Below are 26113 nucleotides of genomic sequence, written 5' to 3'. Positions count from 1 at the left end.
ACAGTGATTTACACCACCGAATGCGAGCAGCTCCCTGAGCTCAGCTGCAGCTGTAATGACCCCAGACAGGACCTGCTCCAACCCCTGGTGAAGTTAATGGGAATTTTTCTGTACAAGTTACTGGGAATTGGGCAAGTTTCCGACTCCAGAAAAAATAACTTTAGCACTCACCTTTCAGAGTAGAAAAGAGGAAATTAAGCTAATGGTGTCACCAGTGGGGGCAGGATTGGCTGTGGTATAATACTCCTGGGGTGGGGTTAGGAACAATGTCACTGATTTCCCTATGCTGTCCTGCCAGCATGTGTCCGCTCTGACTTGTGGCTTGCCCCTAGTCACCACATGGAGTCAGTCCTTGGCCCCTCTGGCAGTCTCACCAGGCATGTTGTAGTTAGTACCAGTCTGGATAGTGGTTTCAGTGATGTCATGAACTGGACTGATACTTCCTCCTTCCTTCAGCTAAGGCCTGGTCTATGTTACAGTTAGGCCACTGGAAGCTGTCCTACTTCTACTCTCAGGTGTGTAGCTCCCTCCATTGCGACTTTTCCTTAACTCTGAATTAGTAACTCCACCCCAGTGGCATGGCCAAAGGAGGACAGTTGGGTGAGCCCCAACTTTGAGTGGGTAAGCAATGATGGGGGGGCTGAGGAAAGGGGGTAGGAGGGATTGGGCTGCTTCCCCCTCAACTGGCTGGGGGGGCGGTAATGGACACACTGGCCAGGGGACCCCAGGGATGCTCCCAGAGAGTGAGGCTTGCAGAGGCTTGCCCTGTTCCACCCACCTGCCTGACTCTCCAGCTTGGGTGCAGGGTCCGAGTGCAGGTTCCAGCCTTTCCTCTCCTGCTGTCTGCTGGAGTGACAGCAGGGTGGATGGAGCAGAGCGAGCCTTGAACTTGCTCCCTGGCTGGAGTGCCTGGAAGAGCAGGGTCAGACCCTGAGCCCCAGTCTCACTCTCCAACTGGGGTGCTGGGTGAAACAGGAAGATACAGCAGTGCTCACTCTCCAACCGGCTCCTGTGCTGGAGTGACCCACAGAGCACAGTCAGCCCCTGTGCCCCTCTCCTGCTCCCGGGATGGAGCATGGAGCAGGCTGGTGGAGTGCTGCAAGAGCTGGGGCATCAGGAGCGCTGGGGGTGGGGGGGTGGGAGGGTGAGCCTGTATGCAAGGTGGGTGGGCCCCCAGTGGCTACACTCCTGCTCCACCTCCACAATGCGCATAGTGCTTAGGTCGATGTAGTTAAGTCAACTCAAGGTCAGTGTAGACATGTCCTGGCTCATGCTGACTATTGCTGCTCTCCATTCCACAACACCCCACACCGGCAGTTTAATTGGTGCAAGTGCCCCTGCAGCATGCACGCTGGGCACCACTGACACAAGGTGCCTGGTGTGGATGTGAAAAGGCAATTTAATTCTTGTGGTGACTGTACATTGACGCACCTCACATCGATTTAATTGTGCAGCGTAGACTTGTCCATAGTCCCCAGCCAGGCTTGAGTGCCTCATTGAGCCTGAGTAGCCCCAGCAGCTGCAGCCCATCATATTCCTTTGTTCTCCTCTTTGATAACTGAACCCCTCGCTCAATGTGGGACCAGTCTGGCAGCATCACTTGTGCCTCTAGAGGTAAGGGTCTGGGCTACTGGAAACCATATTTTGCCATGGCCTGTGTCCAGACTCAGTTTGCACAGGCACTGTGCATGAGGCCTGGACTTGGGTGAAGAGATTTAAGAAAAGAACCCCATCCCTCTTTCCCTCCCTCAGCAGCACGAACTGAATCTAAACCTAAGGGATCTGGATCAGTTTGAGATGCTGAGACAACCTGGCTTCTCAGTGGCAAAAATCACTGGTCTCAGTCGGACACAAATTCTGCCCTCTCTTCTTCTGGCGTCAGCCCCCAGACTGGAATGACACTGCCATCACTCCAGAGGAATCACAGCCCGGAGCTAGGCTACTGAAGGTCTGCTCAGCCGTCTGAGCTGAGCACAGGTAGGCCCAGCCCTGCAGCCAGTGAAGCCACTGGGCCTCTGCACTAGGCCAGAGGTCTGTGCTGGCACACCTGTTTGCAAGACCAGGGACACAGCAGTGCACCATGTGCATTTATTTGGTACTGATCTGAAACCTGTGGCCAGAACAGATGCTCACTGGTAGGAGTGAATGAGCTAATTAACAACTTCATGATTATCTGCACCATAGTCTTACTGCTCTGAGAAATCATAACAAAGAGTAATTTGACCCTTGACAGATGCAGTCTGAACACAAGGAAACACACACAAAGTGACTGTGCATCTCCTGGCATTCACTGTGGCACAAGGACAGGCTCCTTTGATTACCCTGGACATTTTGCTTCAGCAGAAAGTAGCTGCCTGCTGCCTTTGCGTTCCAATCAGCTTTGCCTTCTACATAGAAGGGCTCCTGTTACTTGTTACTTAGGACTCCTGCCCTGCGATCTGTTGCCTAGTTTGCATCCAAGGCTGTAATAATAAAATGGGCTGCACTGCTTAGCTCTCTTCCACTTTTCTGTCTAAGTATTTGGAGAAATTCAGACCTGATGATGGAGCAGTTAAATATGGCTGAGATGACACTCTGCATTGCTCCTGGGAGCCGAAGGGAAGGGCAGAGACACAGGGCACAAAGCAACCAGCTCTGCTGAGATATTTGCTGGCTCTCTGACCTCACCGGCAGCAAATCTGGTTCCTGCTCTTATCTCCTAGGAACCATGGTCAGAGAGCATGACAGCCAGTCAATAGTTCTAAAAGTCAATGAGAAAGTGCAGGGTTTTCATAAGCAGGCGATGCTCATGGCAGAATGTAAGTGTCCATCCACCAAAGCAGATGCAAATATGTCTGCACACCTACTCAGACAGGGATTTCTGGTGGGTGGGAGGTGGATTTTGTGACTGGAAAATGAAAAGGCTTCCAGCATTTCAAACTGAAATTTTCCACTCACCCCTGGACAGCTGCACTGTGGGTGTTTTCCTGCCACCCTCTCCAAAAATTTAGCTCCACATAAGGGTGAAAGGTGATTAATTTTTCATGCTGCTGCAATTCCAAACATTCTTACAGCAGACACTCCTAGTCACATGAGATTTACACCAAAACTTGAGTATATTTTGCCCAATACATGGACAAGGTATTAAGCCCTACAGCTCCTGAACCAGGCTTGAAAGTGTACAGGTTTTGGGTTAGGTTAAATGTTTCAGACTTGCAAATGAATTCCAGTGCAGATGTCTCCCTCTGCAATCTTGTGGTAAAATGCTTTTGTAGCAGAATGGCTTACTTTCAAATCCTTTATTGAACATCCAGGGAGGTTAAAGTGTTTCCCCCGGAGGCTTATGTATATTCTAATTACTGATGTCAGATTTATGTCCATTCATCCTTTGGTGCAGAGACTGTTCTGATTGTCCAATGTACATGGCAGAGGGGCATTTCTGGCACATGATGGCACGTATCATGTTAGTGGATGGGCAGGTGGATGAGCCCCTGACGGTGGGGCTGATGTTAGGTCCAGTGATGGTGTCTCTAGTATAGCTATGAGGACAGAGCTGGCAATGGGGTTTGCTGCAGGGACAGGTTCCTGGGTTAATATTTCTGTGGTGTGGTGTGTGGCTGCTGGTGAGAGCTTTTTTTGAGGTTGGGTGGCTGTCTGTAGGAGAGAATAGGCCTGTAACCCAGGGCCTGTGAGAGCGAGGCCTGTGTTCCAGTAAAGGTTGTAGATTGCCAGTGATGCACTTGAGGGGTTTAAAATGAGGGCAATAGGTGATGACAAATGGTGTTCTGTAATAATTCTTCTCGGGCCTGTCATGAAGTAGCCGGCCCCTGGTATTTGGCTGATTGTGCAATAAGCACGGGAGGTTACTTTAACATTGGAAGGAATTCTCTATGTTCTTCTAACACACACACACACACACACACACACACACACACACACACTCTCACTCTCTCTCTTCAGCTTTTATGAATCTTGGTCTATAAAGGCTCCTTCAAGACAAAGAGGAGAACACAAATTTATGTTCCTGCCTTTTCCTGTGAGCTTTTGCCTGTGGATTCACACAGCTTTTACTTCCTTCCATGTGAAGATTTTGTTACTCATCATAGTTCAGCAGGAAATGTTTGTTTCCCATGGACACTTCCTGCCCTGAGATATATTGAACATTCATGTAATTGGAAACCAAGAATGTTAGAGTTTGTTTTTTTAAAAGAGATGTGTGTGTTGCACTTGTACTCAAATGGTTATTTTGGTAAAACCGTAGCTATAGAGCTCAGTATTTCTATGGCCCTCCCCAGGGTAATTCCTGGTTAAATCTAGGATATGCACTTTCTATTTTTTTTCCAATTAACAAAAGCATTTCCTTACTAATTGAATGTAATTGAACATTCCCTTAGTGTTAAAGTGCTGTACAGACAGGATCACCTGTCACTAAGATGCAGCCACCTGTGAGGTGTAATACACCATCCATTATTACCCTGCCAGCAACACAACATGGCAGTTAAGGGACAGAGAGTAAAGACTAACTTGTGAGGTTGGTCGTGTTTAACTGAAGCAAAACAGGACTTTCAGAAAGCAGAAGAGAGTTATTATCCCTAGGGAATCTGGGCAGAAAAATCTATGCTACTGGACAGAAGTGAATGACAAGAGATCACCAGGGCCATTGATTTATGTTCCATCAGAAATCCCATTAGCAATGGAAAGGCACCGAGGGGAAGACTGCTACCTGCCTACATCACAGACGCCATTTCTTGTTTTACTATCCAAAAATACTTATCTCAATTACAGATCTAATGAGATTATGCCTGAGGAAGCATATGGCCCCATGACTTAATGACAAAACTAATCTTAAAAGTATGACATCACTCCCTCTAGGAGTACTTCTCTAAGGGTACATGACATCTGTGATGTAAACGTGAATTTTAACATAGTTAAATCCAGCAGTAGAGAAACCTCACTGGAGTTTCTAAAATACAGAAATTAATTTTCTAATACAAGACTTATTGCATTTTCAGCATGAAATAACTGTACTGTGGGCCTCATCATGATAGATAATGATAAATTAATCACTGGACTGTGAGCTGGAGATTGCCTAAAGAGCCATGATCATCACCCGATTGCAATCAATGTGGGCAAAGAGAAGACAGTCCCAACTGATAAATACCTGGTGCTTCAAAGGGGCTTATTTCTCAAAGTTGAAGAAAACTAAAAGTGAAATGGACTGGGAGAAAAAAATTAGACAAAAAAATGTGAATGAATATTGGTAGTTCTTGAAGAAGAGTTTATTAGCCAGCCCAAAAGTCATGATTGCACAATCATGAGAACGAAACCCTTTGGCTAAAAGCCTACCCTATTTCAGCCATCAGGTGCAGATAACAACTAGCAGTTTAAAAAGCAACATGTGACAAATTTTTAAGAAGGAGAAAGAGACAGGAATCAGCATAAGTTAAAGTATAGAAAATAGATATGGGAAGCAAAAGACAGGGAAAAACTCCAAGGCTAGCAGGATTAAGGATAATAAGAAGGAGGTTTTTTTAAAGTATATTAGGAAAAAAATTAGACTGATTAGACTGGAGGCAAGACTTTGAGCCAGGCCTGACCAGCTAGCAGCTCTCTCTATAAGAAGGGAGCTCTCAGCGAACAAGGGGCAGCAGCGAACAGGGAAGGGAGTTTGCCTCTGGGCAAAGCGTCCTAGAGGAGCTTGGGTGAGTGTGGGATTTGGGGGGCTGTGTGGTGAGCTGGTGGGTGAATGTCTGTCTGTCTATCTGCAGCTATGTTACTTTGCAGAGGAGGGCAGTTTGATCAGCTGCCTGGGTGCCTGAGCTTGTGCTGTGCAGAGAAGAGCAGTTTGCAAGGTGTGAATTGGGGGAGTTCCCTGCCAGGTGAGCCTTCAAGGGCTGAATAGACTGGAGGCAAGGCTTTGAGCCAGGCCTGACCAGCTAGCAGCTCTCTCTATAAGAAGGGAGCTCTCAGCGAACAAGGTGAGCAGCGAACAGGGAAGGGAGTTTGCCTCTGGGAGTTTCGCAGAGGGAAGAGCCCCATGTGTGTTGTCCTTTTCAGGTATGGTGTTCCACCTGTGCCCTGCAAGGCAGCACTATCAGGAAAAGGAGTCTCTGAAGAGAAGAGCCTGAAGAGTGATGGGGGAAGGTGGACCTGGGGGCACTGAGAGCAGCTGGGGGGAGAGGGGCCCGTGCAGTGAGGAGGGCGGACATGGGAGCAGATGTGGTAGTGGGTTGGGGAGGGTCCTATGGTGATGGTAGCTGGGGGAAGGGGCAGCGAAAGGTGGGGAGGAGGGTCCCGGGGATATGAGGTCATTGCTCCACAGGGAGCTATGATGACTCGTGGTGACAGGGAGGTATGAAGTAGTGGGATCCTTAACCACATTTCCACACCCCACTGCCTTGTGGGTTATCCTGGGAAGGAGAAAGGCTAAGGGAGTAAACCCTGACAGAAAATCCGGAGTGGAGTCCACAGGCGGTTCGGTGTCAACTTCTGGCACTGTCCCGGCAACTCCTGCAGCTGAGCTGGTACCAGACGTGGAGGTTATCCTCTCCTTTGGACTATATCAGTAAAGCCGAGAGGGGGACACTGGTGTCTGGGCAGCCCAGTGTCTCCCTAATAAGTGCCCAGGCTCGCGCCCGGAGAGGTACTCCGCCATCGCTGAACAGCATTGCATCAACACAGGAGGCAACAGATACCGGTTGTAAGCTCTTGCTCGATTGGCGTAGAGAACGAGCGCCAGGGGTTGCCTTCGACGGTGGGAGAGCTCCTTGCATCTCACTGGACAGTCACCGCCCGCCGCAAGCTGGGCAGCCCCCAGCCAATAGGGTACCGTCCCGCCACAGTTCACCTGCCTCGCTGGGTGCGTGAGGCTTAAGGTTCCTGAACCTGACAAGTGACTGAAATTTTGGCACCAGGCAAACCAATAAGAAAATCAACAAGAAATGAAAAACATCAACAATTTAAGCTTGCTTGCTGGAATGTGCGGACCATGCTGACTGGCTTGACTGAAGATCTTCAGGCCATCAGTGACACCCGAAAGACCGCTGTCATTGACGAGGAACTGAAGAGGCTCCGAGTTGATATCGCTGCACTGCAAGAGACGCGACTCGCAGATTCGGGATCCCTAAAGGAAAAGGACTAACACCTTTTTCTGGCACGGTAAAGCCCAAGAAGAACCCAGAGAGCATGGTGTTGGCTTTGCTGTCAGAAACACCCTTCTACAAATGGTGGATTTAGTCACGGGCGGATCAGAAAGACTCCTTCGGCTCACGCTTCAAACTTGCCCTGGTCCTGTCCACCTGATCAGCGCTTATGCTCCAACCCTGTATGCCACACCAGAAAAAGACAAGTTCTATGACATGCTTAGTGCTGCTGTAGCGCAAATACCTGCTCGTGAACAACTGTACATCTTGGGTGACTTCAATGCAAGAGTTGGAGCTGACTGGGCCTCATGGCCTTCCTGCTTAGGACACTTCGGTGTGGGAAAAATGAATGACAATGGACAGCGTCTCCTTGAACTGTGCACGTACCACAATCTGTGCATCACAAACACATTCTTCCAAACGAAGCCACAGCACAGTGTGTCATGGAGACACCCACGCTGGAAGCACTGGCATCAACTAGACGTGGTCATCACTAGGCGTAATAATCTCAAACATCCTTCTGACACGCAGCTATCATAGTGCTGACTGTGATACGGATCACTCGCTAGTTTGCTCCAAGCTCAAGCTGAGACCCAAGAAGCTGTACCACTCTAAACCTGCTGGAAGGCCCCGCATTGACGCTAGAAAGACGGCAAACTCGGAGAAAGCTGAAAAGTTCAGAGAGACCCTCCAGGAAAATCTGCGCAGCGGCCCTGGGGGCGCCGATGCAACATCCAAATGGCAACATCTGAGGGATACAGTTTACAACACGGCCTTGTCCGTGTTTGGAAGAAGAGCTAGAAACACGAACGACTGGTTTGAAGCTAACTCTGATGAGATGATTCCAGTCATTGAAAAGAAGCGTGCTGCACTCCCGGAGTACAAACGCTCACCGAGCCAGAGTACCCAGCAAGCACTTAGAGAGGCCAGAAGAACAGTACAGCAGACAGCCAGACGCTGTGCCAACAACCACTGGCTCCAGCTATGCAGCAGCATCCAGACCTGTGCCGACTTTGGTAATCTCAGAGGAACGTACGAGGGTATGAGGAAGGCATTAGGACCCACCCAGAACTAGATGGCACCTCTGAAATCCAAATCCGGTGAAGTCATTGCTGACAAAGCCAAACAGATGGAACGCTGGGTTGAGCACTACTCCGAGCTGTACTCACGCGAGAACGTTGTGGTTGACGCAGCCCTCGATGCCGTCGAGCTCCTACCAGTAATGGACGAACTGGATCAAGAACTGACTGTGGATGAACTGAAGAGAGCCATCGACAGCATTGCAGCAAGAAAGGCCCCTGGTCAGGATGGTATACCACCAGAGGTAATCAAGTGTGCCGCGGACACACTCCTGGAACCCCTACATGAGCTACTGTGCCTGTGCTGGAAAGAGGGTGAGGTTCCACAGGATATGCGCGACGCTAACACTGTAACATTGTATAAGCACAAAGGAGACAGAAGCGACTGCAACAACTGCCGTGGAATCTCCCTCCTAAGCGTCACTGGTAAACTGTTCGCTCGTGTCATCCTTGGCAGACTCCAGAAGATTGCTGAGAGGGTGTACCCCGAATCGCAGTGCGGATTCGGTGCAGAGAGGTCTACCGTTGACATGGTCTTCTCTCTAAGGCAGCTGCAGGAGAAGTGCAGGGAGCAGAGGAAGCCACTCTACATAGCCTTCATCGACCTGACCAAGGCCTTTGACTTGGTCAGCAGGGATGGTCTGTTCAAACTGCTCCACAAGTAAGGCTGTCCTCCACGGTTACTCAAGATGATCCAGTCGTTCCACGAAGACATGAGAGGAACCATCCGATATGACGGCGCATTATTGGATGCTTTCAAAATCAGGAGCGGCATCAAACAAGGATGTGTGCTTGCTCCGACATTGTTTGGGATCTTCTTCGCACTCCTCCTGAAGCAAGCCTTTGGATCTTCAACAGAGGGCATATTGCTGCACACAAGATCTGATGGGAAACTGTTTAATCTTGCAAGGCTGAAAGCTAAGTCTAAGGTGTGGGAAGTCCTCATCAGAGACATGCTGTTCGCAGACGACGCTGCTGTAGTGTCTCATACAGAAGACCAGCTTCAAAAACTGCTGGATCAGTTCTCCAAAGTGTGCAAGGACTTTGGGCTTACCATCAGCCTAAAGAAGACAAACGTATTCGGTCAGGATGTTGCTGAATCCCCATCAATCAGCATTGACAACTATACGTTAGAGGTCGTCCACGAGTTCATTTACCTTGGGTCCACCATCACTGACGCCCTGTCGTTGGACACTGAGCTAAATAGGAGGATCGGAAAAGCGGCCACAACTCTGTCCAGACTCAGCAAGAGATGTGGAATAACAACAAGCTGTACACTCACACCAAAATGCAAGTCTACAGAGCCTGCATCCTCAGCACCCTCCTTTATGGCAGCGAGACTTGGACCCTGTATGCCTGTCAGGAAAAGAGGCTGAATGTCTTCCACTTGCACTGCCTCAGGCGCATCCTTGGAATATCATGGAAGGACAGAGTGACCAACACAGCCGTCCTCGAGCAAGCTGGAATCCCAGCCATGCACACCCTCAGGCAGCGTCGACTCCGCTGGCTTGGCCACGTCCACAGGATGAACGATGGAAGGATTCCAAAAGACATCCCGTATGGTGAGCTAGCCTCTGGCAAAACACCTCCCGGACGCCCCCAGTTGTGCTACAAAGATATCTGCAAGAGAGACCTCAGAGAGGTAGACATCGAGCTGGACAACTGGGAAGAACTAGCAGACGACCGCAGCAAATGGAGGCAGGGGTCACACAAGGGCCTTCAGAAGGGCGAGATGAAGATCAGACAGCTAGCAGAGGAGAAGCGAGCGCACAGAAAGCACACTAAGGACTTGCCAGACACCCACTACATCTGCAAGAGATGCAGCAAGGACTGTCACTCTCGTGTAGGTCTTCATAGTCACAATAGACGCTGTAAATGAAGCCCTCAATTGAAACTTTAAAGGGCGTGATCCATGGTCTATGCAGACTGAAGGATGCCTACTAGGAACAAAAGAAATCCTAGCAATGTTACAGGCCAATTACTAGATGGAAATGGTAAACTTATTAATACTGAGGCAGAAAAGGCAGAATTGTCCAGTAAATATTTCTGTTCTGTAGTTGGAAAGAAGCTAACACACGTTGATAATGTAGTTCATGCTAAAACTGTATCAATATTCATAAAGGGCCAGCATGATGACCTGAGAAAAATAGGCAGGTGATGCTGACTTCAATTAATGAAAAAGATGATACAGAATTCAATGACTAAAGAATTAAAGGCTAGGAGTATAATTAATGCCAATCAACATGGTTTTACAAAAAATGAATCTTATAAAAACTGATTTTATTCTTTGACTAGGTTATGAATTTGGCTGATAAAGGTCCCAGAGTAGAAATAATATACTGAGACACCTGAAAGGTATTTGAATAAATACCATACAAGAGCTGACCAGGAGTGCAGCACACAGGAGCTTTAGGGGCTGTAGCCCCAAAAGTCCTCTGCATAATCTGGTCCTATCTGGAAGGGTACATTTTAGCCAAACAGCAGTTCTTTGTGTCAATACAAGGGTACTGGGTGAAATTTAAGGGTCTGTGACACACTGGAGGTCAAACTAGATGAACTTAGTGATCTCCTGTAGCCTTCAGTCTATGAACCTGAGGTTATTTTCATTTTGCAACTCTGATCTTAGCAAATTAAATGAGCAGCTCACGTTGCTTTGATTACTTTCTCTGGATTGCATGTATGCAACTCCACCAACTACTGAGAATGAAACAATGGGCAAGATTATGTTTGGTTTGTCTAGGTTCCACTCCCCTCCTCCCCCAAAAAGATGCTAAATATGGCTTAAACCTCTTTGCATCTTTTGTTTGCTATTTCAAATTTTTTTTCAGTCCCTTCTGCATTGACAGAGATAGGAGTCTATGACTGATCCTTTTCATTGCAGTGTAGTCTTACCTTCTACAACATAGACCAAATCCACTCCTTCAGGCACAAGTAGCAGCTCTCACTGCTACAGCTTGCACTGGATCTAGCTTTTAATACATGCTTTGATAAACAAAGCTCTGAAGGGTGTAATGTTTCTTTCTGTGCAGACAAAAAGCTCCTTGCCAGACAAATTAAAGTGATAAGAATGACTAATATTGAACAGGCTATTATCAGTGACATCTAATCCTCTCATTAGGTTCCTTTTGCTTTTCAGCAATGTTAACTCTTGCAGCCCTAGAGAGGTTTCCAGCAGACCGGAGACTGGTTCCATGACATATATATATTTCTCTGACAGAAGATAAGAGGAGTGTGAAATAAACAAAGTGCCAGTTACCTAAAAGAATTATACCTGCAATCCGGTTAAGTCAATAAAGCCAGTAAATAGTCTGCATTGTTCCAGTAAGAGACAGAAATGTCCAGGTCATCTAGTCCAACATCTCCAGGAATCAGTGTAGGACTGTACTTTACAGAATGTTTTCTAGTGCTTAATCAGGTTTTTTTAACCATTTCAAGGGATGCAACATCACCACTATGTCCTGACTGTGTCTACATTGCTGAGAACTGTTGGCAAAAGAGATGCAAATTGCACAATGCATTTGCGTCTCTCTTGCCGACATTTTTGGTGGGGAGGCTTTTCCGACATTTGGCCCATCCACTCGGGGACAATTGTTGGGAGAAAACTGTCAAGTGTCTGGATTACACTATTTTTCTTTAACTCAGTTCCAACTTCCCTTCTTTTAACTACACCCTGTGACTTCTAGCTCTATTTCCCTGTACCACACTAAACTCCTCCTTTTCATCCGTGGGGCTACTTTCCAACCAGATTTACTCTGGTGTAACGTAACACTAGTGCCTTCAACAGAGTAACTCCAGATTTGCACTGATGAGAGGACAATCTGCCTGTGGTTTGCACACATCAGAGACTGGTATGTGACTTTCACTTTCCCATGACAATGTTGCCTAACCAACAGATCTCTGTTTAGCTCTTGTGCAATGCACTCCTGCCAGTCAACCAATAACTCCTCGGATTTCTCTGCCTCCATCTACCCAGAACTGAATGCAACTGTCTTGCAGATTATCCTAAAGCAGCAGTGGGCAACCAAGACTAGAGAGGGGCCTCAGGAGTGAACCCCCATGGGGTGCATGATGCCCACCACTGTCCTACCTTGCTTTGTGCTAGTGACAGGCCTGCTGACAAGAGGGGGCAAAAGGGGCAACTGCCATGACGTTCAGTGTTTCAAAGGGGCCTGGCCCTTCTGCCCAAGGCCCTGCAGCAGTGACTGGACCCCAGACCCTTTCAATCACTGCTAGAGCCCTGTGCAGCAGACTCCAGACAGCATGGAAGACTGACTGCTCTGGGCCCGCCCCTTCTTCCCAAGGCCCTGCCCCTTCCAGGAGCAAGGCAGTCCCTTCCCTCCTCCCACCTTTCCCAGGGCCCACTGAGTCTGTCAGTTCCCCTGGCCGTTGGTACCTTCATGCTGTAGCCACCAATGCAATGGTCAATTTTCTCGCTGCGCTGCTCTGCACTGTAAACCTATAGTTAATTTACAACCCACCACTACACCTAGTGCTCTTTCCGCATTACTGCTTTGCTTGTTTCTAGCTCCCACTGGTTCTCTGCATTGCAGCCAGCATTCTCCAGCTGGCTAGTCATCGGATATTACCACACTGCCCTGCCTTTCTTTATATCCTCTCTGTTACACTTCTGCCTTCACTTCTCTCTGTATCACCTCCCGATTTAGTAACGTCCATGAATTTCATTAACACTCTGCTAGTCCCCAGGGCTTCAAGCTTTGCTGTTGGTCATTACCCTTGTATGTGGCAATTCAGTCACTTTGAAATCTGTAACAGAGAGGGAGTCGTGCTAGTCTATACACTATCAAAACAAAAAGCAGTCAAGTAGCACTTTAAAGACTAGCAAAATATCTGTGTGAATATCTGAAATATCTGAAATCTGTGTGACAGTGCTCCTTTCCTCAGCCAAATTGATTTAATGTTGCAAATAAGATTTCATGAGACATCCGACCAAACCCGTCCCTTGGTTTTGTGTACGTTATATCTAATGCATTCCCTTAATTTACCAATTTTGAATTTTTATCAGAAAAGCAATCAAATTTGTCTGCTCTGATTAGATCTCTGTACACTCATGCTGCTCGCCTTTCCGTCATCCTGTAACAAACACACACATTCTCCTAACAGTCTGTTTGATGAGGCGTAGAAATGAGTCGTAACTGACAAGATAATTTTTCTTTTTTCTAACCATCAAAACCACATTTGTCTTTTTCCAATTGTCTCGGACGCCCCAAGTATTAAAAAATATATATTTTTACTCAGATTCCTGTAGTTCTCAGAAAGCTCCGGTAAGTATCAAGATGCTATTGCACTAGGTCAGGGGTCGGCAACCTACAGCTCTTTAAGGAGTTATTTATGGATCCGGATACTGCTGCCGCTGCTGCCTCTACAGCGCCTCACCCTGTTGCCACTGAAACAGAAGAACTAAATTTAATTGGTTAATGGCTGCAGGGTGGTGGAAGGGACCTGGCCATTAAACCAACTGAATTTAGTTCCATTATTTCAGCAGCAGCAAGAGCAGGGCATGGCAAGGTAGAGAGACGTAGCAAGCCACTCATTCACCCTGCTACCTGCAGGGCCACACCCTGCCAGTGGGCATGGCATGGCTTGGCTCACCCCTGCCAGCAGAACACCTCCACACCATCCTTCCTTCCGGTGGGCATGCGTGGCCGCTCAGCATAGGCTCCCCAGCCAGCACCATGTATGGGTTAGTCCTGGGGTCAGTTTGGGGCTGAGGCCGGTTAACCCTGGGGACAGGGGGTTGGGTTGGAGATTAAGAGGGGGTAATCCTGGGGATGGGGGGTCAGGTTTGCAGGATGGGGGGCAAAGCTTAGCGATGGGGAGGCAGATTTGGGGGCCGAGGTGGGTAAAGCCTGAACATGGCTTTATGGGGGGTGGGTTTGGGGGAGGGCATGGAGGGTTGATGGGAACATTGCTCCTTCCTGCTTAAGACCCTATTCCCAGGCGCAGTGTTTTCCTTCACCTCATTTACTCTCCAATCCGGGCTGAAAGTAACAAACTTTCTAACTGGTACAAATCATTGTGTGCGCTGTTCTTAAAACAGGGGTTACAAAAAGTACAGTTTAACGTTATTCATTAAGGACCATCTCGTATTCACATACAATGCGGCTCCTGAAGTATTGATTTTGTAACCGAATTTGAAAAAAAAAGTCTCTTCTCACTATTTTAGGGGCAGACCCTGGCACTAGGTGATATACGAACTCAGAGGTAAGGGGTAGAATCTGATGCTGTTGCTCACAACAGTGGCTCTCAAACTTTCCAGACTACTTGCACCTCTTTCAGGAATCTGCTTTGTCTCATGTGCCACCAGATTTCGCCTCACTTAAAAACTACTTGCTTACACAATCGAACATTAAAGCTACACTGATTCACAACAGCCAAGAAACTGACCCCTGCTGTTGCCTACAGCCTGTTGGTTTTTGGCTGGTTTTCGGTTGCCACTGCAACAGAAGTAACCCTTGAGGAGAGTTTTAAAGGAGGAGAGGGCCCTGCTGCCCATCCTGCTCAGCCTACTGCATGGTTCCATGCCCACAGGTGGCATGGAAGAAGGCACAATTTGTCCTCTCGGTGTACCCTAAGATTGCGCTCTGTTTTGAAACTCATCCTTTTTGGCCCTTCAGTGCCTGTGGCACCCACTTCCCTACTGCCATCAGTCAGCAAGGGCTGTAATTGTTTTTCCTACTTTTCCACACTCCGTCTTCATGCAGAGACACTTTAGCATGTTACCAGGCTTTGTCTCACGTAGCAGATTAATGTCATCTTCGGTCTAATTTTTATATGTTGGAAACATATGTCCAATGATTTTAGTTCAGTCAAAGAGCCTTGTCTTCCTCTGGCATCAACTGATGTTTTGGATGTAAGGCAAAGTTCCACTGAGCTTACAAATACTTCAGGCTGCTGCTATGTTAACTAAACTTTCCTCACGGACAGGCATGAAAATGCTCAGATACACTTCTCAGTAAAGAAGCTCTGCTCAGGTTCTTTTACTGCAGAACTCTATAGTGTGCAACATTCTGATTGAAATCTTTCACCCTAATGCAGTGATTACAGGTTTAAAGGTCTGTACTATGAACCCTCATCTACAATCCAGGATAACTGAGAGATTTGAAAGACATGGAATGTACACACATGCGTTTGACACTTGTCCTTTGATGTTCTAGCTGGTTTTCATCTCACATATGCCAGGCTTCCTCCAATAAAAAATTTCCAATAAAGCAAAATGAGAGATTTTCTACAAAGGAAAATTGCAAATTGGCCTGTGTTTCTCTTTCATCATATCGTTCACCTGGATGTAAAGTTAGGTTTTATTAGCAAAGGTTTTTATTTGAAACATTTAACCCATTCACACTGAAGAGGACCTTATTCTAAAAACATCCCTATTGATTTCAGTGGCATTACTCATGCTCTATACCACTCCTCGGCATAAGTATGGGGAGCACAATCAGAATGTCACTAACGACTACTAGACCTAAACAGTGATCGATACTGTCGTGTACATTGGATCATTCACTTCCTATATACGATATTCTCACGAGAGCCTTTCTGAATGTTTGAAATATAATAAAGAAAGCACAAAACAGCTTGTTACCGACATGCAGGCCACACAATTAAAATAATGACATCTGCTTACTAGCTCTAGTCATCTTAATGTAACATAAATATGTGGAGATACACATCTTGCAGAACTGGAAGGGACCTTGGGAGATCATTGATTCCAGTCCACTGCCTTCTTGGCAGCAGCAAGTGCCATCCCTGAAAGACCATTTTTTTTTTTTTTAAATCTATTTGCCCCAGACCCTCAACTGGCCTCCTCAAGGACTGAGCTCATAACCTGGGGTTTAGCAGGCCAATGCTCAAATCACTGAGCTATCCCTCTCCCCTCACCAATGGGGATATGTGAAGGTTGACACAATACATTTCCTTGGCAGCAGCCAGTTAGAATTTCCAGACCTGAAGCTATGAACTTCTAAGACACGCACATTCCCCTCTGAAAGGGGGAAGTGCCTTGAGCTTTGACAGATTATCCAGGCAAGTCCCTGTAGACTGCTGAGGTCATACTATGAGACAGCCGTGGGAAGAGGGAGGAGAAAACGATGAAAGGATGAGCTTGCTTGGCAACATGCAGTGTCAGCAGCCCCCACAGGTAAACAAATGAAGATCCCACAGAACAAAAATTGGTTCTGAATTCTAGAAGCCCAAAGCCCCCTCCCCCGCAAGCAACTCCAAACTTCTCCTTACACTGCGGGGGCAGGATTTCAATTTATAGGGGTGTGCAATTATTTGACATTTCATCTACTTTTTAAAGATACACTATAAACATTTAAAAACAACTTTTTTTAAATCAACCTAGTTGTGCTCTAGCTTTGCAGCACCGTTGTTGTGTGTGAGGAGTACGGGGGAGGAGACTGGCTCTTGGATCCAGTGGCTGGGAGCTGGAAACCAGACAAATTCAGAACAGAAATTAGGTGCAAATTATTAACAGTGAAGGTAATTCTCCATTGGATCGGGTTCTTGGATCTGAAGCAGTCTGAATGAAGGTATAACTTTAATGTGCCTTATAATAACCAAAGGAAATACCTGAGATAAAGGCACAGACTTCAAGAAGTGATTTCGTGTGTTGTAAATGTTCTGGAATTATTTCTATGATTTGTTTAAGTCTATTTCTATGACACAGTTTAAGTCTACTCATCATGTTACCTAGCTACAAAACACTTCTTATGGAATCAAGGTATAACTACAGGTGCTGCATCATGCTATGGCAAACACAAACCTCTCCTCTCTGTGGTCTGTGCCAGTATCATTCTTCCTGGAATGGCCTACATGTTTCTCTCTCCAGGTTTTTAAACTGCTCCAGGGACAGTACACAGCCTCCCAAATTTAAATAGCCACAAAATTACAATTATGGCAGCCTACCTACACGATTTAAATGATTTATTTATTTGGGTAGTATGTGCATAGCGGCAGGGTGAAAAGGGATAACTGCTTAGTGTCGGGGGAGGAAAGGATCATTTCATTTTCATGTAACGTATGAGAAGATCACCTAGCCTTTTGTGAGCAGCTTTGAGGTGATTACTCTGTGGGAAAATCCTGCAACTTCAGGGCTGGCTTTCTGATTCTCTGTCTTCCAAAATGGTGATTATCTGCCCCGTCTGACTAACATAAAAGATGCTCTTCGCAGCTGTCACCTACATAATAGTTAGTCTCTGCTAACACTCTTTTGTAATGGACTGACTGGGAATAAGTAGGCTTCTGCTAGGCTGAAGTCAGACTCCTTCTCCCACCATAATTACTGCTCTTTTCTTTAGGTCATTGTAACACAAACTGACTTGGATGCAGCCTCAAAAAAATGCTACTGAGTTTATTCCCATGGACCCAGGAAGTCCGGAGGGAGACAAATCCCACAGATAATCACAAGGAGGTTAATAGTCAGAGCCACTTAAGAGATAAAGATGACTCCGTCTCCTGAGAGGCACTAAGCAGTCCAGACTCTCAACAACAGCAACTTCCCCCTCCTTTGCTTTGTGGACAGGCTGATCCTGAGCAGGAGTAGGGAGATTATATTACTGCTGCATTTGGCACCAGAACCCTGTGTCCAGTTCTCGTGTCCACAGTTGAAGACGACTTGATAAGCTGGAGACAGTTCAGACAAGAGCCAAGAGACAGATGAAAGAATGGGAAACGTGTCTTCCAGTGAGAGCCCCAGAAGCGCAATTTGTTTAGCTCCATGAAGAAACAACTCGGCGGTGACAATCCCCATCTGTAAGCACTTATGTCTGACAAAGGAAGGATCTTTGATTTAGCTGGCAAAGCTCTGACAAGATCCAATGGCTGAGAGCTAGAAACTAGACAAATTCAGAATAGAAACAAGGTGCAAAGTGTTAACAGTGAAGGTAATTCTCCAGTGGATCAGGTTACTAAGGAGTCTGCATTACTAGCCGTTTTAACATTCAGACTGGTTGTTGCGCTAACAGATCTGCTCCTGTGCAAACAGGAATTAGTTTGGGACAGTCCAATAGCTGGTGAAGTGAAGCAGATCAGACTCAAAGATTGCAGGGGTACTTTCTGACCTTAGAATCCCTGAATCCTTCCTCCCCGCCTGCCACTGGCAGCCCCACCTCCCCAGCCAGTTTGGCTCCCTTCCATGGCAGTTAGCTGGGGGAAACTGCAGGTTTGAGGCACCTGCCTCCAAGCCAACCACCCACCCAAAAGTCAATTGCTGTCACGGAAATGGGCCCGCCACACTTCCCTAACCAGCTCCTTGATGCAGCCACTTGGCCAGGGCCTCCCCAGCTTCCTATCTGCTTCCCCACCCCCATCATAGAACAGGAAGTGAACGTAGGGGGCTGGGAAACCAAACTGTGGGCTAAATTCAAACACTGCCGGTGAAGGGTTACAAAGCAGGGTGGAAGCTGCCTGGCTGGAAATACTCAAATACTATTGGATGTGAAGGGGAGACACATGGGCACTTTACATAAACCCAACCCAAATTCTGCCCTTGTTTTGCTATCCCTGCCTCAATCCAAGAAGCTGTCTAGTTCCACTCAGTCCTCGAGGATGGCAGGGGAAATTACAATTAACAAAGCAGTAAAGTTATAACCGTCCTGTGTGATCGACCATTGCCAGCATTCGAGTCCTGCATGCGATGCAGTTCCGAGTCCGTCGCGGATGTAAGCACAGATGGCTCACAGTGCACTGTGGCAGCACCTCAGCAACAGGTTAGAAGGGCCAAGAGGGGTCAGAAGGTTTGCAGCGACCTCGCTCCTGAACAGTGACTTCCCTTTCACTCATGGTCACAGCATGCGCTCAGTGTCAGTGACATATGGGGCTGGCGTTTTGGACACCGCCAAGCTATTACAGAGCCAGCAGTCAGATGCTCCCTGAGCACAATGAGCATATTGCACAGTCCCTTCACACCGTCACAGCTTTACCAGGGTGTCAAGGTATCTCTGGCCACCAGAGCGTGTGTTGCACAACAAAATGCTACACTGCTGGCTGAGCTGCCGCCAAAGATACTTCACAAGCTTCTTCTGGGTCCAGTCATTTAACTGTTTGCAAATGCAATCGTAACTGACCATGAAACTAGTCACTCCTTTTCTAACATGAAATTCCAGGGCTCTGAACCATGACTGCATGATGGAGTGATGGCTGTTCGCAAACAGTGGATGTTTTTTTTGACTGATCCAGATTCCCAAATGAAAAGAAAATACAGCATGCACCAAAATTCAAAGAGTTTAGGGAAGAACTGACTTATCTAGGGACATCTCATGTCAGTCTGTCTATTTGGAGGGGCTGTTTTCATGAGGTGGGTGAGCAACCAGCCTTCTCTCAGCATCTGCAGAATGTAGTCTTTATTTTGTGGCGGAAGCACAGTCTCAGTAACTTACAGTCCTCTGCACTACTGCACCAAAATAAATTTCAGATTCTCTGTACCGTGGATGACAGAAAAGTCATTGCCTCCTGCTGCCACCCATTTAATCCAGAACGTGCCTGGCACTTCCTAGGGGGCAGCTGGTTTAACACGGTTGCCTCGCTTTCAGTTTCTGACCTCTTTGAAAATGGTGAGAGTTTAAGGATTTTTCTCGTTTGTGTCTTGGGGAAGGATTGGTGAGGGCTGAAGAGAAGGCAGAACAAGGTTTAGTTTCTCATATTGTACCAGTCACTCTGGTGTAAGCTCTGCAAAACAGTCCCAGAGCTCCTGACTCAGAGTAATGATTAATCCCAATGGTTTTGGTTTGCTGCATTTCAAAGCACATGGCCCTGAGCTGGAACTGTGCATCATTAACCCAGATTTTCAAAGAACCTCTGATCGTTCCTGGGCATTAACCCAACATTTCTGGCTTGAGACTCCAACAGGCAAGTTCAGTCTGCAATGCAAGTAACACATCTGCAGTCGGCTGGGCCTGATATATTAACCCCGCATCTAAATGCTGGTATTTTAACCAGGACACTGAAAAGCCATTACTCTGTGTTGCACACCACCCAGCTATGTTCCCTTTAATTTTGTCCATCCATGGGAGGAATGAATTTTGTCATGTGCACCAAGGCATGTGTGGATGTGCACCTCCAGTAGAAACATACGCTGCAAGCTGTGGGTGGCTCTGGGCGCTAGTCTAATCTGCTGAGCAGCACCCAAATCTCTCCTGTGCATCCGCCCAAGTGCTCAGCTTATCAGGAACATTCCCACCCAGATCTTTGTTGAATCTCCTAGTCAGTGAGATCTGGGCCTGAAGGCCAGGCTGTTTATTAGCCCCTTCATGGTTCAGCTTCAGCCTGGGTGAAGTGAGAATATGAGGGAACGAAGGAGCAATGCCACCAGCCTGGCTCCAGGGCCTCATGCAGCCCATTGACCCAGCACAGTCGTTAACAGCATATCACATGCATGGCTCTGAGGACGGACAGAAATAATTGCCAGCTAAAGGTTATTGTAAGTGATTTGTCCTCTCCCTGATAATGGTTACCTGATCCCTTGCTGGCTGGATGCTATGGGACAGATTAGGGCAGAGATTCCCAATTTATGGATTGCGATTAGATTTGGCAAGGGTCACCGCCTGGGCAGCTCTGAGCCACATGTGGTTCTTAAAGGAGCCATTTGTGGCTCTGCCACCACTCACTCCTCTGGCTCCCAGTCCCTGCCTGGCCTTGCTGTGCTGAAATGAAACTCAGTTTAATTGGTTTAATGGCTGGCAGGAGGAATTGTATGGCTGGGGAGGCTGGCCAGGGCTCCGTGCCCCAGCTAGCTCTCAACTGCAGGGCTGCCAGGGTCCCTGCTCCGTTTTTTGGAAATCTTACGTGGGACAGGCAGTCCTGGCTGGGGATCCTGGAGGTGGGGCTGCCTGTCCCACACAAGTTTTCCAAAAATCTGGAAACCCTAGCTGAGAGGGGTTTAAGCCAGGGGTGGGGAGGTGGGGGGGGGGCAGGGGACATTTTGGGGTTGAGGGGATTAAGCTGGGGAGTGGGGGGGTGTTTTTCCCAGGGGAGAACCTCCCTCCCCCGGGTTTTGAATTGCCTTGGGTCACAAAGTCTTCCTGAATTGTCAAAATAGGTCCCCCTCTGGAAGGTCGGGAACCGCTAGATTAGGGCATTTACCTGACTGCTGTCCTAGGGGCAGGAGCACCGTGGATTCCCCAGAAGCGCGAGAAGAGCAATTTCCTGACCCCTGTGTGCACGAGTTAGGACCAGGAAAGGATTAATAACAAGTACGTCTTGTGCAGCTTCCATCCTGCAGGCCCAAGCAAGGCTCATTGTGACCTGTCCTTTACCAAAGGAAACACGGGTGGGGGGAGTTGTTTGTTAGAGGCTCCCTTACACTGGTATGGCCCCTGGGCACCCTTCTCACTCTATGTCTCCGGCATGAGGCTTTCCAAGCCTGACAGAAACACAGTCGTCTTACCGCAGGGAAGCTGCTCCTCCAAACACCTCTCAGCACAGTGCTATTTTGAGCCTATTTCTCATGGCTATTCAGCATAAGAACAAAGGGAGGAAAAGGAAGAGAACAATAACTGCATATTGCTGTACTATTTTCCACCCAAAAGGACTATCAATCACTGAGGTTCCCTATTGGCAACACTCCCCTCTCTGCAGTTTTCCTTTTTAGTGACCTGAAACCTTTGAGGACGTTGATTTGGACCTACGTGCGTGTCAGCTGCTTGCCTGGCGTTACCCACATGACATGTTCCATCATAAACCAACTCCCTCCACAGACCCTGCAGACCTCAGACCCATCTGCTAGGCTAGTCAGACTCAGAGCTGAAAAACACATGCTGTCCCCATATGGTTTAAAAACCATGCACTGAATTGATGGCCTGGCCTGCCGATGGGGGGGCAGCGGGGGAAGAGATGGGGCAACTGGCCTGGGCTTCAGCATCACAAAGGCTATGTTGGCAGCGGTGGTGGCCAGAGCTACAGGTCTCTTTGAAGTACCGTGGCAGCACTGTTCCAAGCAGCTCTAATGGCAGGGAGAAGGGCAGCACCGGGACTCGAGCCACACTAAGAGCTAACTGCCTTGGGCCCTGCCCCATCTGCCCTTGGCCTCCTGCCTTCCAGGGTATGGAGCCAGGCCCCCTCCTCCTCCCTTGCCCCAGAGCCTGTGGTGGCTGTCGGCCCCACCGTCCATGACCATTCAGTTTCCCATGGAAAGGACTAACTCTCAACTGAAAACCCTTTTTATTCATAGGGGGGAACCGCCATTAGCAGAGGGCAGCGAGCCAGGCAAAAGGGAACATTCCAGCTGTCCCAGACCGCTGGGGAGGTGCAAATGACTGCCAGGATCACTGCTTGGCATTTCTATTATTTTAAAGGCCAGACTGCCACCTCTCATTGCGCCGGCGTTCTTCAGAGCGTTCGTTTCACTCACAACACCCCCAGCACACGTGTGTACACACACACACACACACACACACACACAAATTCAATCTGGGCAAAACTCTTCCATCCACAACACTTTCCTGTAGGGCTGTCCTGAGGCGGGCCTGGGGCTCCCACTCCCCGGCCCTGCCCCAAACCCTGCCCCCCCATTCCACCCCTTCTCCTGTTCTGCCCCTTCCACTCCCCAAAACCCTCCTCCGCAGAGCAACACGACTGGGGCTGCTACGAGGCAGCTGCAGGAGGGTCCCCCACACTCAACACAGCACCCTGCAGCCTGATCCTCTCTGCCCGCCGCCCTCTTCCCACCCATTGGCCCCACTTCTCTGTGCAGCGGGGACAGAGCGCAGTGGGCTGGGAGATGGCCCACAGAGCAGAGCAGGCAGATGGGTCACTCCAGCTCTTGCTGCCATGGTGAGCGTGTGTGGGGGTGGTGGGGCGGGACCTGACCCTTGCTGCTTCCCCACACAGGGACCACCAAGTAATCCCCCCAGGCTGCTCTGGGTCCTGCAGTCCCACCCACAGGCTGGTTAATGCAGCTGCCACCAGGCTCCCCAAAGTGCAGGGCCTGGAATGACAACCCCAAACCAGCCTGTGGATGGGACAACTCTGTTTTCCTGGGCAGGGCAGGGACCAGAGAGGGGGTGAAGCATTCCCCACTGACCGGAAAAGATTCAAGCATCTCACTATGAGGAAGGGAGCAGAAAAAGACAACTAAACATCAGGGGTTAATGAAAGTCCTAGAATTACTTTAAAGCCATGAATGAAACGAATTACCATGGCCCAGGGTATATTCAATAAAGGAATAGAGCTCAGAAAGGTGCAAATTCTCCCCCCTCAACCTGCCAGAGTAGCTGGACTGGGTCGCACTGGCTGTCCCTTTCCCACCCCCACCCCTGCCTCAGCAGCAGCTGCTGTGCTCATGTGCCCCTTTGGTGGGGCAGGAAGGTCTGTGCCATGCCTGATCCAACAGCACCGTCCCACATGCACAGCTGTGCTGACAGCCACTGTCCCACAATGTTCACGCCACAGGGCTGCGTATCACAGAATCACAGAACACTAGCGCTGGAAGGGACCACGAGAGGTCACCAAGTCCAGTCCTCTGCTCCCACAGCAGGACCAAGCCCCATCTCTGTCATCCCTGTTAGATACTTATCCAACCTGTTCTTAAATATCTCCAGTGATGGAGATTCCACAACCATCCCAGGCAATTTATTCCAGGGCTTAACGACTCTGACTGTTAGGAACATTTTCTAATGCCCATGCCTTCCTCTTTCTATTGCTCCCTTCCAAGTTCCTGCATAGCAGAGCTGTGTTGGCTCCATTTGCTGGAGCCCTACATAGCCCTGGTGGGGACAGAGGGCCAGACTTCCTCTAAAAGATTCAGTACGTTTGCCCAATGTCTTCCAGATCACCTGCCACAAACTGTTCCCTTTGTTAGTTACCTTGAGGGGTTCACATGTGAAATGGTGGGATGAGATAAGAAACAACATGAAGCTTTAAGTTCTGCTAAAAGACTATTAACACTGACTGGACCCAGGAAATGCACAATGCTTCAATGTGATTTTCAGTCCTCTTCAAAGTACAGCTGAGTAAGGGGCAACCAGACCATAAGCCCAAGGAAGTGCCTGACATTTAAACATTTACCAACAACGTATGAAATAATACAGCAGTGGTTTCCCCTATGCTTGTACTGGGAAGTCACTATGGGATCTCAGACCCGCCAATACTGAGTTTTTACCTTGTTCCTTGTTTATTAAGTTTAGCTGGCTGGTACTGAGTGGGCTCTGGAATGTTCCCAGTCTCTACAGCAGGGGTTCTCAAACTGTGGGTCAGGACCAATGTTCCCACTAATGTTTTCCACCCGTGCTAGAAATTTTTCCATCCATGCGCAGAATAAATATTTACGTGCCCTGAGATGCGTGCACATGTACACCACCCGCAGAAACACAAACGTAGCTGGGGGCGCTCTGCTAATCAGCGGGGCAGCACCGGATTTTCTTCTGTGCAGCTGCACAGACGTACAGCTTCGAGGGAACACTGGTCAGGGCCTCAAAATGGGTCACAACCCCGCTGTAGTGGGGCCACCAGGACTGATGTCGGATTTGCTGGCAGCCTGGGGCTGAAACCTGAGGATGGGAGGGGTGAGGATACAGACCCCTCCCCTGGGGCTCTTGGGGTTTGGCTTCCTTTGGCCACCCTACTTGGGGCAGGATGACTCAGGTAGTCTCAGGCTTCAGTCCCCAGTCCTGAGGTAGCGTAGTGGTTTTTGCTATCAGAAGGAATGAAGATTGAGAACCACAGCCCTACAGGAGATGTGCTGAGTCCTGCACTCTGAACCTGGATCTTATTTCACGCCTTCATAAAGCTCAAGATTGAGGGGACGTGTCCTGTACGGAAGGACAACTATGTAAATTGATATGGCAAGTTCTCTGCATGGATGTTCAGGAGGCCAGAGACCCAGACATCTCATTCGGTCTTCTCAGAAGACCCAGTGCAGATTGCGCATGATTCGTATCTGAAGTGACATAACGAATCGCTCCTCACAGAGTGGGCAGAATTGCAGGCTGACAAATGGCTACACCATATGAGCTAATGATGTTCATTTTACACACTCACCAGCCCCAACAAAAAGATGAGGAAAGCAAATGAGACGACTGGGTTGGGGCCTGGATGTTCAGCTCAAAAGCATCAGCCTCTTCCCCCCACCATGCCCCAAGTACATTCAAATTTCTTTGCTATATTGGATCAGAATGAAAAACATGGGCCTGATTACAGTCCTGATCCAAGATCCATTAAAGTCAACAAGGAGCTTTCAGTTGCTGCTGACCTAATGGCTCCTACTAGCATCCATGGCAAAATTCATTTTTACTTCAGTCAGGGCACTTTTGAAAATCCCACCTGTTGCACACAGCGCAATGTCTGTTCTGTTATTTAATAGGGTTGAAATGAAAATATGATAACCTCATGCAATACCTGCTTTGTAGCTAGCCAGCCAGTCTCATTTCCAGGCCCAGTAAACCCATGTTTTCCTGTACAGCCATTTCTAAATTCCGACTTGCGTTGGACATCACATACAGCAAAATGTGGGTCATAGGAAAAGCCTTGCAAAAGGTTCAGTCCTCCAAGGTGCTCAGTACTCTGGCCAGATCCAGCTATGGACTTAGGTATGTGATTAATTTTAAGCATGTCAGCAGTGCCGTTGATTTAAGTGTTTTACTGACTTGGTCCAAAGTGTTCAGCATCTTGAAGGACTAACCCCAAAAGCCCAATTCTCCACCATACCAAAGTGGAACAACTGAATGGTTTTAAAGCCATTCCTGTTGTGTCATATAACTATAATGATCTCTAAGCCTGAATGCCAGCCCTGACGTTATCCGTGCGTAACTGGAAAAGGCCAGATCTGCAGTTGGGGTAAATTCACATAGCTTCATTGAAGGTAAGGAACATACTGATTTATACAAGCTCAAGACAGGGTCCAGCTGCTGTGTATTGTGACTGCTTCAGACATTTTTACCTGTCTGAGGTGGGCCTTTT

At 48.2% G+C, this 26113-nt stretch overlaps 1 protein-coding gene across 1 annotated transcript in view; it reads right to left on the bottom strand.

The window, feature by feature from the left end:
- The window catches only part of ADAMTS7 (ADAM metallopeptidase with thrombospondin type 1 motif 7), a 176166-nt gene that overhangs the window by 29419 nt on the left and 120634 nt on the right, over positions 1-26113 (bottom strand). The window lies entirely within an intron of this gene.

This window comes from Carettochelys insculpta, chromosome 12, assembly GCF_033958435.1.
Source record: "Carettochelys insculpta isolate YL-2023 chromosome 12, ASM3395843v1, whole genome shotgun sequence".
NCBI lineage: Eukaryota > Metazoa > Chordata > Testudines > Carettochelyidae > Carettochelys > Carettochelys insculpta.
This window is presented reverse-complemented; position numbering and strand designations above follow the sequence as displayed.